Source organism: Limulus polyphemus, unplaced genomic scaffold (genome assembly GCF_000517525.1).
Source record: "Limulus polyphemus unplaced genomic scaffold, Limulus_polyphemus-2.1.2 Scaffold442, whole genome shotgun sequence".
NCBI lineage: Eukaryota > Metazoa > Arthropoda > Merostomata > Xiphosura > Limulidae > Limulus > Limulus polyphemus.
Window position 1 is genome coordinate 247,433 of NW_013666052.1, and position 16,079 is coordinate 263,511.

The 16,079-nt window shown below is 33.9% G+C and overlaps 1 long non-coding RNA gene across 2 annotated transcripts in view; it reads left to right on the forward strand.

Annotated features, from left to right (window-relative positions):
* Positions 1-13,560: 13,560 nt before the first annotated feature.
* The window catches only part of LOC111085522, a 44,757-nt gene continuing 42,238 nt past the window's right edge, over positions 13,561-16,079 (forward strand). For both annotated transcript variants that reach the window (XR_002610346.1, XR_002610347.1), the window contains exon 1: positions 13,561-14,003. This is a non-coding gene — a long non-coding RNA (uncharacterized LOC111085522). The remainder of the gene's footprint in view (positions 14,004-16,079) is intronic.

Sequence of the window (16,079 nt, forward strand, 5' to 3'; positions counted from 1 at the left end):
GTGTGTGTGTGTGTGTGTGTGTGTGTCAGTGTAAATTACTTGTACCTGATGATGACAAAACCATATCGAAACGCTGTACATTTACTGTTATGTTAAACTTATATTAAAGTTTTTCTTCATTACCCATTCAAGCCGTCTCCGACCATTATTAGTCTCAAAGTGGGTTCCTCGTCATCGAAGTTATATCAGTATATGTATAGTTCTCCTCTTCTTGTCAAAAGTCCACTTAGGCCTGTTCAATTACTTTAGAATCTCAGTTGACAAGTCGAACTATTTTCTCTAATACTATCGCAATATTAGTCTGGTGTGATTAACTTACGATTGTGGTCTTCTTTCTTCTGAAGATCTTATGTTCCTTTTTTCAAAGTGCACTCAGGCTGATTCAATTACTTTAGAATTTCGCTTTAACGGAATATACTTATTTCCTTTTCCATTGTTAATTTCACTCTAATATATATACTAAACGTTAGGCCTTCACACCAACTATATTCTCTTTGCTTTTATCTGTCTAATACTGTCTGTCTGCTGATTCCTGCTCGTCTCACGCTATTTATATCTTTATTACATAGTTGTCTGGCCACTTTCTATATATTCTTGACATTAATTAGTTATTAACAAAACCTTCTACAATAGTCTGCTTTTAACTCTTATTATAACAAAACTTAAAAATAATCAAATATTCACTCACAAATATAAATTAATCACTAATACTTAAACCAAACAGTCTTTTATATCATGACACTTAGAAACAAAATGTTTAACTATAGTTTTGACGTGAAACTTGATAAATGTCGTTGCTTTATTTTAGCATTTATGTTTAAATTACATTTTTGGGACAAGTTTTACTTATTCACACTTTACACACACATTCTTTGTGCCTCCTGTAATTGTGGTTTTCATTAACTTACCTGCAGGTTTAGTTTCTAATTAGAATATCACCAACTATGTGTTTAAGTTACAATTTTGGACCTATGACCATCATTCTATTTCATATAATTTAAGTCGAATGTGCTCTGTTTTCCTCGTGTGCTTTCTGTATATTGTTGAGTCTGTAATTTCATAGAGACGGAAAGGTATTCTCCAATATCACAAATATTCAATGATAGAGAGTATGATACAACAACTGAGATGAAACCAAGATCATAATATGTGGCATTATTCTAGGAAAAGTTCTCTTCCAATCAAAACTTCGACTGTAGATACAAAGATTATGTCTGAATATCTGATTCGGTCTCAGGAGCAAAGAGTTAAGTTACAACCATGTACCTGTTCAACTGTTGATCTGGCTTAAACTTGCAAGAGAGGTTCACCATTAGATCTGGTGATCATGATGATTAGTATTCTCGACATTTTGAAAACAAATGGAATGGTCTGTGTAGAACTCCAAAGAGGTGACGAACCAAAACAATCAGATTCCACCACTGGTTGGAGTAATTGAAGACCAGAAGATGGTTCGAGATACTCCTAAAGGATGAAGTCTACAAAAAAAGTCCTACTATCAAAAGGATTGGCAAACATCTCACCAGGAGACTGGTGATTCTTGGCACAACCACAAAACTTCGAGACCAAGAAAGTGGCATGCTGTAAGTCTAAAGATGTGTGTGCGCAGCCACGATATTTATTTTACTAATTTTGGATATGTTCGTTATTTTTACATAGATGCAGGAGCTTCCAGGTACTAAGAATAATCAGTAGCTATGGTGTTACTGATATTGGTGGTGAAGGAGAATTTGGATGTTGAAATCTATGTTCACCTTCACTATCCAATAGCAGTGTTGTAAAACAGTGTATCCTACCATCATTCAGAGCCACTATTAAGGAGGAGTTAGACCATTTTCAAAATGTTGCAGGTAAATAAGTATTTAAAATGGTAGGGTTCAGCGAGAGGTAGTGCAGCGCTTGATAGTCTAGTATTCGATGACGTATAGCAACTGAATGAGAAATAATTCAACCACTTGGGCACAGTCATAGGTGAGATAAACTGCAGTTTGACCCCTCTAGAAAAACAATATATTTACAAGGCCAAGCTTAAATTTCAAAAGCATAGATCACACGAAAACTTGTCCATTTATGCAAATGATGTGAAATATCTGCAAATAAGGCATATTTTTGTGTGACATAGGCAGACTGCATAGTATTACATGGGTGTCAGGGACATCTTGTGCATGGTAAAAGTTATTTCTACATCTACACAATTTGAGATAGGCCAAGTTGTTAGAGAATAGTAAATCTACATCAGTGTTTGTAGTGGAGTAAACACATTTGGAACATGCTCCAGAGATAACAATATTGCATCAAGCTCAAAATGCCCAATTCCAAGATTCACTGCTCTAAGCACCTCTCTGTGTGTTGAAATGCAGCTATGCTGGTTACCAATAGGTAGCCAAGTTTTTAAGGTTCAATTACCAATGCAGCAGTCAGGTATTGACAGACAGTACTTTATATATAAATGACAGAGCTTTTATTTTAAACTTAGGTTACTAAGACATTCAAGAGAAACTGTCTATAACTTTCCATGCAACAGGAGAAACAACATATTTCTTTATAAGTCAACTGCTAGGCATCACCGAAAGGGTTAATAGCAAGTGTTGGCTGCTCTACTTTGGCTAATTTAAATTAGTGGACCCTGGGTTGGTTATGGTCATCAACTTGAGCAGACACATTAGTTTGCTTATGTCCAAAGGTGTGGTGACCAATTCAGATTATTCTGAATTGGATGTGAGTTTTAATGTTTGGTAGTTTTTGATGTCCATGCAACAGGGAAGGGAGAAGATTTCTTTTGAGCTAAATGCATAGCATCACCAGGTGGTAGCTGGGAAATAGTTAGAGGCACAGTGTGTGAAGCAGACATTATAAAGCTGGCTGTTTAGTTAGAGATACTTTAGATATTCTGTGCCTAAAAATATGCACAGATGGTGGAACATCTGGGGTTATAGATTGTACAGATAATCTCGACTTGGAAAAGTGACATAGACACTGGTGAAATAAGCCAACCTATTTTAGAATCAGATGAGCAGATGGAAAGAGAGAACATCAATCATTCATCATCACTAGATATGGATGATGAACATAGAATAAAATAACTACCATGTAAACTTCCTTGAAGGTACAGAAATGGTATTAACTCTAAAGTATAATGGATATTGAAGGACGGCTAATACAATCACCAAATAGGGTCTGTTTGTCTCCAGTAGTGATAGTGCAGAATGCCAGTGATTTATTGTTGGTTCTTTATGGTTCAATATACTAGATCTAGCAGCTAGCTATTGGAAAGTTGAATTAAATAATGAAGGAAGACCTACGACTTCTTTGAGCATTTGAGATGGCGTTAGTTATTTGTCCTGTGTAATGCATCTGCTCTTTCAAGAAGTTGGTAGAGATGATATTTTAATGCTTGGCTGCATGATTCAGTCTGCTGCTGAGAACTTAAGAATAGTGTTTGAGTAGGAAAAGGATGTATGCTTGAAGTTCATGTCAAACAAGTGCATGCTTTTGCATACGTATCTTTTCTTGGTCAGATTGTTGACAGTAATGACTTTCTATTATCCAAAAATATCGTAATGGTCAAAGTGTGGCTCTAGTCTGTCACTAAAAGAGAAGTATAAAGTTATTTTGCAGCCAACTTCTCTAAAATTGATGCACTTTTATTTGCTTTAACTAATACTAACACGTATTTTAGATAGACTAGAGACACTGAAACCAAACATTTTATTGTTTGTTTGTTTGTTTTGAATTTCGCGCAAAGCTACACGAGGGCTATCTGCGCTAGCCGTCGCTAATTTAGCAGTGTAAGACTAGAGGGAAGGCAGCTAGTCATCACCACCCACCGCCAACTCTTGGGCTACTCTTTTACCAACGAATAGTGGGATTTACCGTCACATTATAACGCCCCCACGGCTGAAAAGGTGAGCATGTTTGGTGTGACGGGGGTTTGAACCCGCGACCCTCAGATTACGAGTCGAGTGCCCTAACCACCTGGCCATGCCGGGCCCCAGACATTTTAGTTTAGGTCTGATGGTTTGGTCGAGCAAGTTATACAGACTGTTTTACAGCAGGTTATCAAGCATATTTTGCAAAGTTTGTGAAACACGTTATAATGAGTGGGACTAAGACCTGTCATATGGCGTATAGGGCAACAAAACAACAGTCAATTGGTTGCATGCCCAACGTATTCATATTTGTAAGTAATCTAAAGCTCTCAGTAAATATAACATATGATCTAACTCTTAGTACAGATGTGATACAGTATCTATATGAATATGGGAATGGCTAAGGTCTGCATTAGTTGATGTACACGACTTTGATTATCAAAAGATGAGAAAAGTTGTTATGACGAGACAGTAAAGAAATGAACTCAAATTAATTCTTGCTGAAATGAACCTTACGTCATCCTTAGACAACTCATTTCATTGAACTTTGAGCTGAAGTGGTCATGTGGTGTGTGAAAGCATGTTGAATATTTTGGTAAGTTAAACTATTATGTTCCTCAAGAACCTTTCATGTACTGGTTGGAATAGGAATTACAGGATAAAAAGATTAATGAGTCAAAAAATCATAATATCACTCTGATATATAATCTTTACCAAGTTGTTGATGAAGAAGAAACTGTTTATGACATATTAAAGTAAGAGTTGATGGTAGAATAGTTGAGTTGTTCAGAATATCTTTCATAGTGTCGAAACTGACCTCTTAATTGTCATGGGTAGGATTAAATTTAATTAGCCATTACAACCATAGGTTACAAATACATAGCAAGGAATGTTGTAAGACAAAAGGGTTTAGCACCTATTATGATCCTATGGGGTGTAATGGGTATGCATGTTAATTATGTAATGCAGATAATTCAAAATGTACTAAATCACTATCCCGAGAACATCTGAAACTATCGAATGTATTCACTAAACGTTGATAGTTAGTGTAACCGTTGGTGATTGCTAAAAGGTTTGTTTGTTTGTAGTTAAGCACAAAGCTACACAATTGACTATCTGTGCTCTGTCGAAGTATCGAAACCCGGTTTCTAGCGTTGTAAGTCCGCAGACATACCGCTGTGCCACTGGGGGGCAAGCTAAAAATCACTTTGCAGTCTTTGATTTCCAAGGAGTGAGGTTGGAACTATAGTAAACCTTGACAGAACTATCTGTAACTATACATGAGAAACTTCATGATACTTCCTGTGTTCATATATGTATAACAACTTTAGGTACAATTATACAAACGACCACAATTTGGGTTTGGTCATACTGTGACAGTCTTCTGAATGGATAGTAAAGAAGTTAAACATCATGAGAAATGACTTGGATTGTGATCAATCATGGTAAAATAGACATGGTTTGAATAAAATGTCTTTAAATTGAAATGTCCTAGATGAAGTTCTAGGTATATTGGGTCTACCACCAGATGGCTAAATATACACGTAGAAGAACATTCAAATTTGTTAAGTCACAAGATTTGTAGTATAAAAGGTCACGATATATGAGACTGTGACAGAGTAATAAATTCATCTACACGAAAAAACTAGTTCTCGTTTAGTTACAGTCATAATTTACAAATTAAAAATCGTTCTTTGATACGTAGACTTCTCTCATCATTAATTGTCTTGTTAAAAATCTAATCGTACATATTTTATTACGAGATGCTATAACTTTTTATTTTTTAAGTTGGTTATTTTCAATAAATAGTCATGTCTTGATAAATACTGTAACAATTAACTAAGACCATACTGAAAGAGAATCATGGCATGCTCTGTGTTTACTTGGTGTTGGTAAAGAATGTATCTGGCTTATCTTCAAATTAAAATAGATTAAGGAAAAGGAGCTCACTGTTTAATATACACCACACCAAGGTAGAAACATGGTGTAGCCATTATTTCTGTTGTTGGTGGTGAAGGAAAATGATTAATTACGTATTATTAAAATGTTCTCAGATTTTGAAACTTTGTCAGTATAAACTGAGATCAACATTATTACATTATTTCAGAATGAAAGAAAAAGACCATATCCGGTGTTTTACCGTATTTTTTAATGAGTTTGACGTGTAAAATATTTCTCTTGATATTTATTTCGTACAACTTTTGTTTGATCACACATTTTGTGTGTCTTGTAGTATTATAACTTTGAAATGATAGGTATAGTGTTTCTTAATGGGATTTAGTTTATATCTAACTAGTAACAGAGGGAAGTTGATAATGTAACAATAGTTCTGCAGTACATGGCCCCTCATAGTTAGTGGTGGTATTCAACGACTGTGCATTTACTGCTAAAGTTCCAATTACCGAAATTGGGATTTTGTACTAGGAGTTTTACGCATTCAATTTCCCATTAGATCTGGAGATGTTCCTTGACAATCAGACAATGGTGAAACTTTCCATATAAATGCTATCTTGTATGATTTTTCAATGCTAGACAGTGAGTTTGGTATTTGAGAACGATGCTACTCTTGTCAGATAGAGCTAGTGTATGAATAAGTACAAGTTTGACATGCTGGAAAAAAATGGCACCTGTTCATTTTACACTGTGTACAGAATCTTTTTAAGAAACATTCATTTGTGATCACTCAGGCCACCTTTAACTACGTGTTACTGACTGGATTTCAGAGGTTTGGTTGGCTTGCCATAGTCACTTCTAACTTTTGCTATAAAAGACATATTCTTGATAGGTGACCTTGAACATTTTTATCCTGATTTGCCACCTGGAAAGTGGGCTCCATTGGTGTGAAAACTGAGGATGATTTTCTTATTGATTTTGCCATCTCACCTGCAGTTCTAAGTGCTTAATTGAAACCTATAACCACAGTGGAGTCCACGCTTCTAAGTGAAGATGTTGTCACGTGAGTAAAGTAGATACTTGTACCACCAAAACGTAAGCAAGTTGCAATTACCACTATCATAGCTACCATCAACACAGATTCTGTCCATAAGAAATGTAAACAAAAGAAGCTTTTGTGCCCTGTTGAGCCACACAAAGGAGATGCCTTTATGCATTCTATTTTATGGAAAAATCACATAAGAAAATACATTGAATAAATCCCCAGCTCTCACATAAGGTTATACAGCTTTAAAAATGTATAGACCAAGCCGTGGTTGTGAGTGTTCGGCTTCTTTACTGTCAAGTTATCATTTCACCACATTTGTTGTATGCTTGTGATAAGTGTTTTGCTAGCATATGAATCCTCATATCATGAGTCGTGTTCCTCAAGGAATACCATGATGGATCAAAATCTACACGTACTTGTCGGCAGTCAAAGTGCCATCAGCTTTATGTAGATCACCTACTTCATAATAATATTGAGCAAACTAAATTCTTTGGTACTCAACATAGAGTGGTGGTGGATAGCTTGATAGCAGTCACACTGATGTAACAGTAGCTGAAGTTATGGAAATCGACTTCCAAGAAGGCAAATACTACTTCTTCAATAATTAGCCTTTTATGAATACAGAAAAAATATTTTTTTGTATTTGAAATTTTATGGTACCATCACAGATATGAACTACAATAAAACATTTGATCCTTCAAGGCTGTCCTTGCACATAAATTAAGGAATCTTAACCTATCCCTTTAGGATAGTCTTTCTATTACAGAATCATCTTAGTAGAAATCATATGAACTCTTTCTAATAAGTCAATGTCCTTTCTGTTCTGACATGGCCTGGTGGTTATGGATCGCAATATTCCCTTCGCGAGATCTAAGATCGTCGCCTAACATGCTCGACCTTTCAGCTGTAAGGGCGCTATAAGGTGAAGATCGATCCCACTTTCCGTTGGTTAGTAGGTTACTGTTGACTAGTTGCATTCCCTTTAGTCTATCACTTCGAAATTAGGGACAGCTACCGCTTTGAGCGAAATTTTCAAAACAAACAAATATATCTTTTCTTGGATAAGGAGACTAAAATAGTACCGGCCAACACTAATGCTGATGAGAACTCATTCCATAAGTCAACAACCCTATTAGAAAAATAAAACTGCCTTAGCTGGAGCCTAGCCTATCTTTTCCAAATCGTAAACTTGTATCAATTAGTTCTCTTCCAGTTTCCAAGCTCTCTCATCGCCATGCAAGTTTAGCTTAAACTATCTTTAATCAATGTCTTTAGAGCTTCTCCAAACATCACATTATCGAGCATGCTTAAGTCGAGCCCATCTCTAGCATAAAACTCTCCCTTACCCTGTAAACTATCCTACGGGCCCAAGAAGCCTATCTTTAATTTAAGCCTCGAATCCTACTAAGTAATTCACTCCCTTATCTAGCTAGAAGAAGCGCTCCATGAAGGCCTGTTTCTAGCCTTAAGCCTCTGAATGAGTTCTTTATACTCTTTAAGCAGCTATTCTGATTTATATTTTCCAACATCATTCACTCCTACATGCATTACAAAAATAGAAAACTTCCTGGTGCCAGCAACTAAACTGTCAACACACTATAAATAATGTCTTTTATTTAGCACCTGGTAAGGAAATTCTAGTTCTAGTTACGAACATGTTATTTCTCTCTCTTTTTTTAGAGTTTTTTTTTTGCGTCTTTACAAGTCTATGTTAAAGGGCGTTTTTTATGCAATTTGATAAAGATTTTTCACAATTAAGGAGAGTAACATGTTATTTTTCACTACATAATGCTTAATGTGCCAGTTGAGCAAGAATGTTCTGTTATAGTGTATTTGATAACTTCACTGGCTGTGTCATTGATTTGCATAAATGCACACTTATTGTTCATACAGCTTTTAATCAATATTGTTATTGGCAATTAGCAAAGATAATTTATTAGGTTACTTATATGATTCAGCGGTAGGAGACGTATTTGACTGTGTAATTTACCGAAATAAAAGTTATTAATGAAGAAAGTTAAGGCTTGGAACAAAAGCTAAGCTAGCATTTCAGAGGAGCTTCATATAGCCGGTTATATTGCAAAATGTTTCAAGTTTTGTTGTGTGAGATCTAAAATCTTATTACCTTACTGTAATCTCACGATACAGAGAGAGATGTCAGGCAGCGTGAAAGTCTCAATTATGGATTTCTATATTATCCATATTTTGCGCTCACGCTCACTGAAATATACGCGCAAACGCATATATATGTAGCTGGATACTAGCAAAGTAGAATTCAGAGTATATAATCATCTTAACCGCATTATAGATTTGACTAAATAAAATGAATTGGCCGCGAATTCAACTAATCATAACCCTTTGAAGAAGGTAATTTTTCGTAAGTCCTCATCATCCTAGGAAAAATCTTCATTAGTGTTAAACGAGAAGTATTTCGTACTGTTTAATATATGAAATGTGTAGTAAGAGCTAAATAAAATACACTTGGAAAATTGATTTAACTCTAATAATTTTAAGGTCAACAGTTATGTTTTTGATAATGGTTTGCAACTTTGTCAATTGTTCTGGATATTTTAGTCTTGTGAAACCGGATTAAATTGTAAGTCAGTACAGCCATTTACCAGTGATGAAACCGGATTAAACTGTAAGTCAGTACAATCATTTACCAATAGTGAAACTGGACTCAACTGCAAGTCATTATAGCCATTTACCAGTGCATTGATTGTATCGAACTTTATTTATGGTCTACTATGATACACACGTCCTCTTTCAACTGTTTTATTTTGTTTTCCCTTCTCTTTTGGAAGATTCAAGATCAATTCATCTCAAGTCAGAACAAACCTCTTCGACTTCGGACTCTTAAACTTACACATGCACCAACACCAGTTTCATTATTTTAAGAATGATAATTTAATTTCGGTTTATCAACTAACCGTTTTACTACTTAAAATATCAGTTTACGTATTTATTGTTGCACCAGCCTGAAATCTTTTTTACTTATCCTTCTTTTAGTTGTCTGGATTTCGTTTTGGTTATCGTCAGAGACATCCTCTTTATAATGTAACATGCCTTTAGATGAAATGTCACATTGTAAAAAGGTAAGCTTTTTGTCGTCAACTACAGTATTGTGTGCCTCGTGTTTTAAAGAAACCGTACATTTGTTGAAGATGGTACAAGCATGGATATCGGCCTACGTTAAGCTTCTGTTTACACCTACTTAAAATGCACATATTTATAAGCTTGTGTTGTAGACTTTGTTTGACAATGTTAACATCAAACTACTCGTGATTATATTGAAAGTTACTCGACATCCACTATTGACAACAAAGTAATGGTAATGATGGGGAACAACAGACAACCAAAGTGATGATAAATATATATGGTTTTTTTTATCTACTTTTCCGTAATATGATCTTCTCAGAGTTTGTCAATGAAAGAAACCATAAACTGTAATTTTTCTTTCTTCACTAGTAAAATTTGTACAAATGAAAAATTGTGAAACGATATCTTAGCTTTATGTGCAAAACTGTGTTTATGTTTTTATTAATCATAAACTGATTCCTACTTTTGGCATATTTTTTTACGTATTCTTCATAAAATAGAATTATCTGATACAGCCATTAGTATAATATGAAGTGGTTAATAGTAGGTGTGTAGATTCACTGCCACCAGCACCTTTTTTTTCTGAAAAAAAAAAGGTATTCAAATTTTTTACTAAGTTATTTATTTTTATGGTTATGCTATTTACTTTTTTCAATATAACACCGTATTTGTATTGAAAAATACAGTGCTATATTTAATATAGCAATAAATTAGTGTATGCTTTTCATGGGTTGGCCGTAAACTTGATGGTTGGTGTGCGGGGCACTTTTTTCAATATAACACCGTATTTGTATTGAAAAATACAGTGCTATATTTAATATAGCAATAAATTAGTGTATGCTTTTCATGGGTTGGCCGTAAACTTGATGGTTGGTGTGCGGGGCTACGGATCTGAATGTTACAAGTTTGAGTCTCGATATGACGCTGAATGTACAAAACTACGAAAGTCAATCCCGCTATTCGGTTAAGAGCAACCGTGTAGGAGGCTGCTACTGATAGATTGCCCTCCAGTTCTAATTTAGGGATGGCTATGCCTGAACTTAGGGTCTCTGACCTGGCGTATATTAGCTGATGGGTTTCGCAAGGTGCCCTTCAGACTGAAAATAAGAAACCCTGTTTTTGATGGCTTTTTAAAGACAGCGGTAAGTTTATGGATTTACAGCGATGGGCACAGCAGATAGCCCAATGTGGCTTTGCTCCGAAGGAATCAAATTAAATAAACCAAAAGAATATATGCTGATAATATGCGATTCTGACCATTTTGATTTGATTTGATTTTTTTTATAACACGACCATTGATGGAGTAATGATGATCAGCTTACGATTTATTTAGTTATGATAATTTTGATAGAAAAACAAAACAAAAAGGAATACCAACTACAGTAAGGCCACAAGAAAGCTTAACGATTTCGTTAACAAATTTGTTATTTATAATTAAAATATAAGTTTCTTTATTCAAACTAATGAACTATTTTGATACGTCTAACATGATTGAACTATTGTTTGATCCGTTTGCTTCATTTGATGTATTAAAGAATTAGATTGTTTGTTTAAGTTTTCTAAAAGTGAAACACATTTCCTTAAAATACTCTCCATCACTGTATACGTGTTTACATGCTTTCTAATACCAATTTGATCTTTATATCCGAGAATACCTTGTACATATATCACATAATGGAATCAACAAAACATTTATCCTACCAAACGTACGTTCATATAAGCCATCCATTGTTTTATCTTACTCGAAATTTAAATCGAGATGAAAATAGAATTTTTAACGCCATCGCCAAAGCAAGAGACTGCAGATATTCAGGACGAGAAGAGCACATTGTTAGAGAGGTGCGTGATTTGACAGTTTCTAATTGGAAAGTTGAAATATAAAAAAAAATAATAGTATATGTCAACTTATTTTCAGGCATCAGTATTGCAATGTTCTTCACTGAACTTGAATTGAGATGATAAAACTCAAGTCCGGTTCTATAGATAATGGAACAGTTAAATTGAGTAGTAGGAAATGGAAAGAAAAATGAGCCAGAGAAGTGATTTAAGTATTGTGACAGGTGTAGTTGAAATCTTGAAGAGACGTTTGTTGCATTTTTGAATCTTTATATATATATTTCAGATTGTATAAACCAAAATAAAAAAACAGTAAGAAACATTACTAAATATCGTTTGTATCAGCACTCACACCAAAGTATCACGTTAACTGAACCTGACTTTGAACATGCAGAGAGCTGAAACTGAAACTGTAAAAGTAAATGCTTTAAGTAGAAACATCTACAGTGAAGGGTTTGTTTGTTTTTGAATTTCGCGCAAAGCTACACGAGGGCTATCTGTGCTAGCTCCCTAATTTAGCAGTGTAAGACTTTTGGGCTACTATTTTATCTGTAACTTAGTAACTCTGGGCCTCTGTAACTTAGTAACTCTGCCTTAAATACTAATGGGACAGCTATATTTTTAGGATTTTTGTCATTAGTGAGGATATTTCACTTTCAAAACATATATAATATTTCATTGCCTATCATATACATATATAATATTTCATTGCCTATCATATACACATATATTAAATAGATGTTTCGTACCTTTGATGAGTCTATTAGCATTCAGAATAGAAACTTTAACAAACTTATATAGTTTAATCCAATGGAAATACCGAGTTTTCATTTTGTCTTAACTCTTGCAGGATTTGCAATGGATATTAATTGAAGATCTATGTTGCGGTATTGCAATTTTCGTAATCGTAAATAATTAACAAGAGTTGGAAAAATCATACGATATTAGTTAACAGCTACAATAAATATGTGTAAAAAAATACTTCATGGGATTACTAATAAATAATATGAGTAAATATGTGTGTATATTGATACACCCATAACGTGTTCTTTTAATTTGTAAATGTTCTTTAAAGAAAAAAGGCAGAAACACTATTTGGACTAAAATTACAAAATGGCAGGGTGTATATCTGCTTATACATTTATTATTTATTGTAAGCTCTAGGACTATCTGAAAAGACACGAGAAAATTTGGCAACATGTACTTTTCAATTAATATCGGGAAAATCATGCCAGCTGTAACCATAAAAATGCTTAGTTAGTTATATGTAATAACGTTATCTTATGCTTAAGTTAACTTAAGTACGGTAAATAAATTCATTTACTTGAAGAAAAAATCAAATGATGTACCTGATACAAATGACATGCCAAAACGAGAAAGAAAAACTGACAATAATTTATTTGAGAAGGTTTCAATTTTTTTGGCAACTTTGTCTAAAGATATATTGCAAAATTTGCAACGTCAGCGGTTATACGAAGTGTAAAATAAATTTATTATTGCTATGCAGTCAATTTCTATAGTTGAAACTCAAATAAATATTGAATTAAATTTCAAAGATTTCGTTTTTTTTTTCAGAATTAAGTATTTTATGGACTTTATACTTAACTCTAGAATAATAGTTGTAAGAAATTTATAGAAAGTTTAAAAATAAAAATAAACAACCTTTATTATAATTGCATTTTCGGCTTAGTTTTGTTGCAACGCTAATTTCCCTTAGGTTATTTGATTATGAAGGAAAAATGGAAAATTATTTACTTTTGGGCTTAAAATATAACCTCATTTACATGACACGCTTTTACACAGCACATACTTTTGTATATTTCTTTGTGTTTGAGAACTCTGTAAACACTGACATGATTACGTCTGTATAACGTTTAACTGCTTGTTTTCCAACGTTATCTGAACCTTATTTGTTTAATTCTAAACATCGGTAGCGAAAATTAGCCTCAGCCATTCTTTTCCTAGAATGATTCATTATTCAGCATCAACGAACACCTCTTCTAAAAAATCGATCGGCTTTCCCGGAATGTGAACATGAGGCTCAATTACCTCTAAAGTTGAAGGCTTGCTATGCAAATTACAAAGGCTGACTGAAGTTAGAACTCAGGGAGGAAGAAAGAGGACTTGTTTACTGTTCGGAGTTGAACTATTCTATTTGAGTTAACGTTTCTCAGTCTTGTGTATTCCAAGAACCATCTCTTCGGGGACTTTTGGTCTCAGTGGACCAGACTGGATCGAAGAAAAGAAAGACTAAACAGGTAAGACCAACTTAAGTTGTTGCCTAGGCGAATGGTAATAACATTTCGTGCAGGGAAATGTGACGTATGAGTTTGAAGAAATATTATTTTGATGGAGGCGAGCAAAATAAAAAAAAACAAACATGGAAGACTTCAAACGTTTGTTTTAGTGGAATGAGTTTAAAGAAGTGAAAAACGTTTTAGAAGTAAAATTAATTAGTCATCACTCTATTCTAAAACATGTCAAGTAAAAACTATATCTAAGCTATCATATACACACACATATATATATAACTTTTTCGGACAACTTGGCCGAAAGAAACAAATGAAATTGGGTTCAAATTACAACATGAGAAGGGTAAATCCTACCCAAGTAAGTGACATACCAACATAAGTATAGAAAACACAACGGCAGGGATACACCGTACGTTTAGCATGTTTTATCTTTATTTACAAGTATAAAATGCGAAATGAAAATATCAAAGCTAAATGAATGCATGTTAAGACTAAGATACGAACACTAAAGACTAAAACACCAAACATCTAAAACCATTGTTCGCCATCGTAATGAAATTGAAAATAAGGGAAGGGAATTAAAAGGGATAGATGATGTACCCACACCTCTTTGTGGGTCATATATTGGCAGATATCCCTTTTACCCGGAGTTTATTTGTCTGTCTTATGTGTTCGGCGCTATTCTTTGACCTATTCTTTTGAAATTTGTTATCGATCTATACTAGATAATTGTTATTAAACACACAGTTACACAATGGACTATCTGTTATGTGCGAACCACTGGTATCGAAACCCGGTTTTTAGCGTTATAAATTTCCAAACTTACCGTTCAGTCACTGGAGAAATTACTTCAAATTGTTAAAAAAATTATTTTAATTAAAATCAATTAACTACTAGACTTAATTACAATATTTCTGTTTTGACAAACAAGATTCGTAATGAAACACTACTGAATTTTTACCACAAATTAAGAAGGTTTAATAAGAGTTTCTTTTTTTATACAACTTTTAAAACTAGAAGTTTTAAGAAGACTTAAGATCATCAAGGGTGAATTTAAAAGAAATTAAAATAAAGTCCTTTCTGTGAACATTTTAAAATTCTTAATGAAAGTAATAAAGCTTGAGGACTAATTTAAGAAAAAATAATAGAATATTTGCACTAAGTTAAAACAAAATTGAGACTTTAAAATATTTTATAACAGTAACATATAGGATTGTTTGTTTGTTTGTTTTGAATTTCGCGCAAAGCTACAAGAAGAAGAAGTTGAATGCATTTTTAGTCAAAATCGTTTACGAAATCTTTTCTCATTTTATTCAAATTACACACAAAAAAAACAACAACAACAACAAAAACTGAAAGATTGATGAGAGAAATAAAAGTTAGCGAATATCTTTAGGTTTCCGAACTTTCTGGAAACTTTTCTCCTTAACACACTACATTCTCTAGGTTGTTATATCCTTACATCTTCTAAGTGCTTTAGTTGTTACCTCCTTAACACAGTACATCCACTAAGTGATTTAATTGTTATCTCCTTAACACACTACATTCTACTGGGTGCTTTAGTTGTTATCTCCTTAACAACACTACATTCTCTGGGTGCTTTAGTTGTTATCTCCTTAACACACTACATTCTCTAGGTTGTTATATCCTTACATCTTCTAAGTGCTTTAGTTGTTACCTCCTTAACACAGTACATCCACTAAGTGATTTAATTGTTATCTCCTTAACACACTACATTCTCTAGGTGCTTTAGTTGTTATCTCCTTAACACACTACATTCTCTAGGTTGTTATATCCTTACATCCTCTAAGTGCTTTAGTTGTTACCTCCTTAACACAGTACATCCACTAAGTGATTTAATTGTTATCTTTTTAACACAATACACTCTCAAAGTGCTTTAGTTGTTATCTCCTTAACACACTACATTCTCTAGGTTGTTATATCCTTACATCCTCTAAGTGCTTTAGTTGTTACCTCCTTAACACAGTACATCCACTAAGTGATTTAATTGTTATCTTTTTAACACAATACACTCTCAAAGTGCTTTAGTTGTTATCTCCTTAACACACTACATTCTCTAGG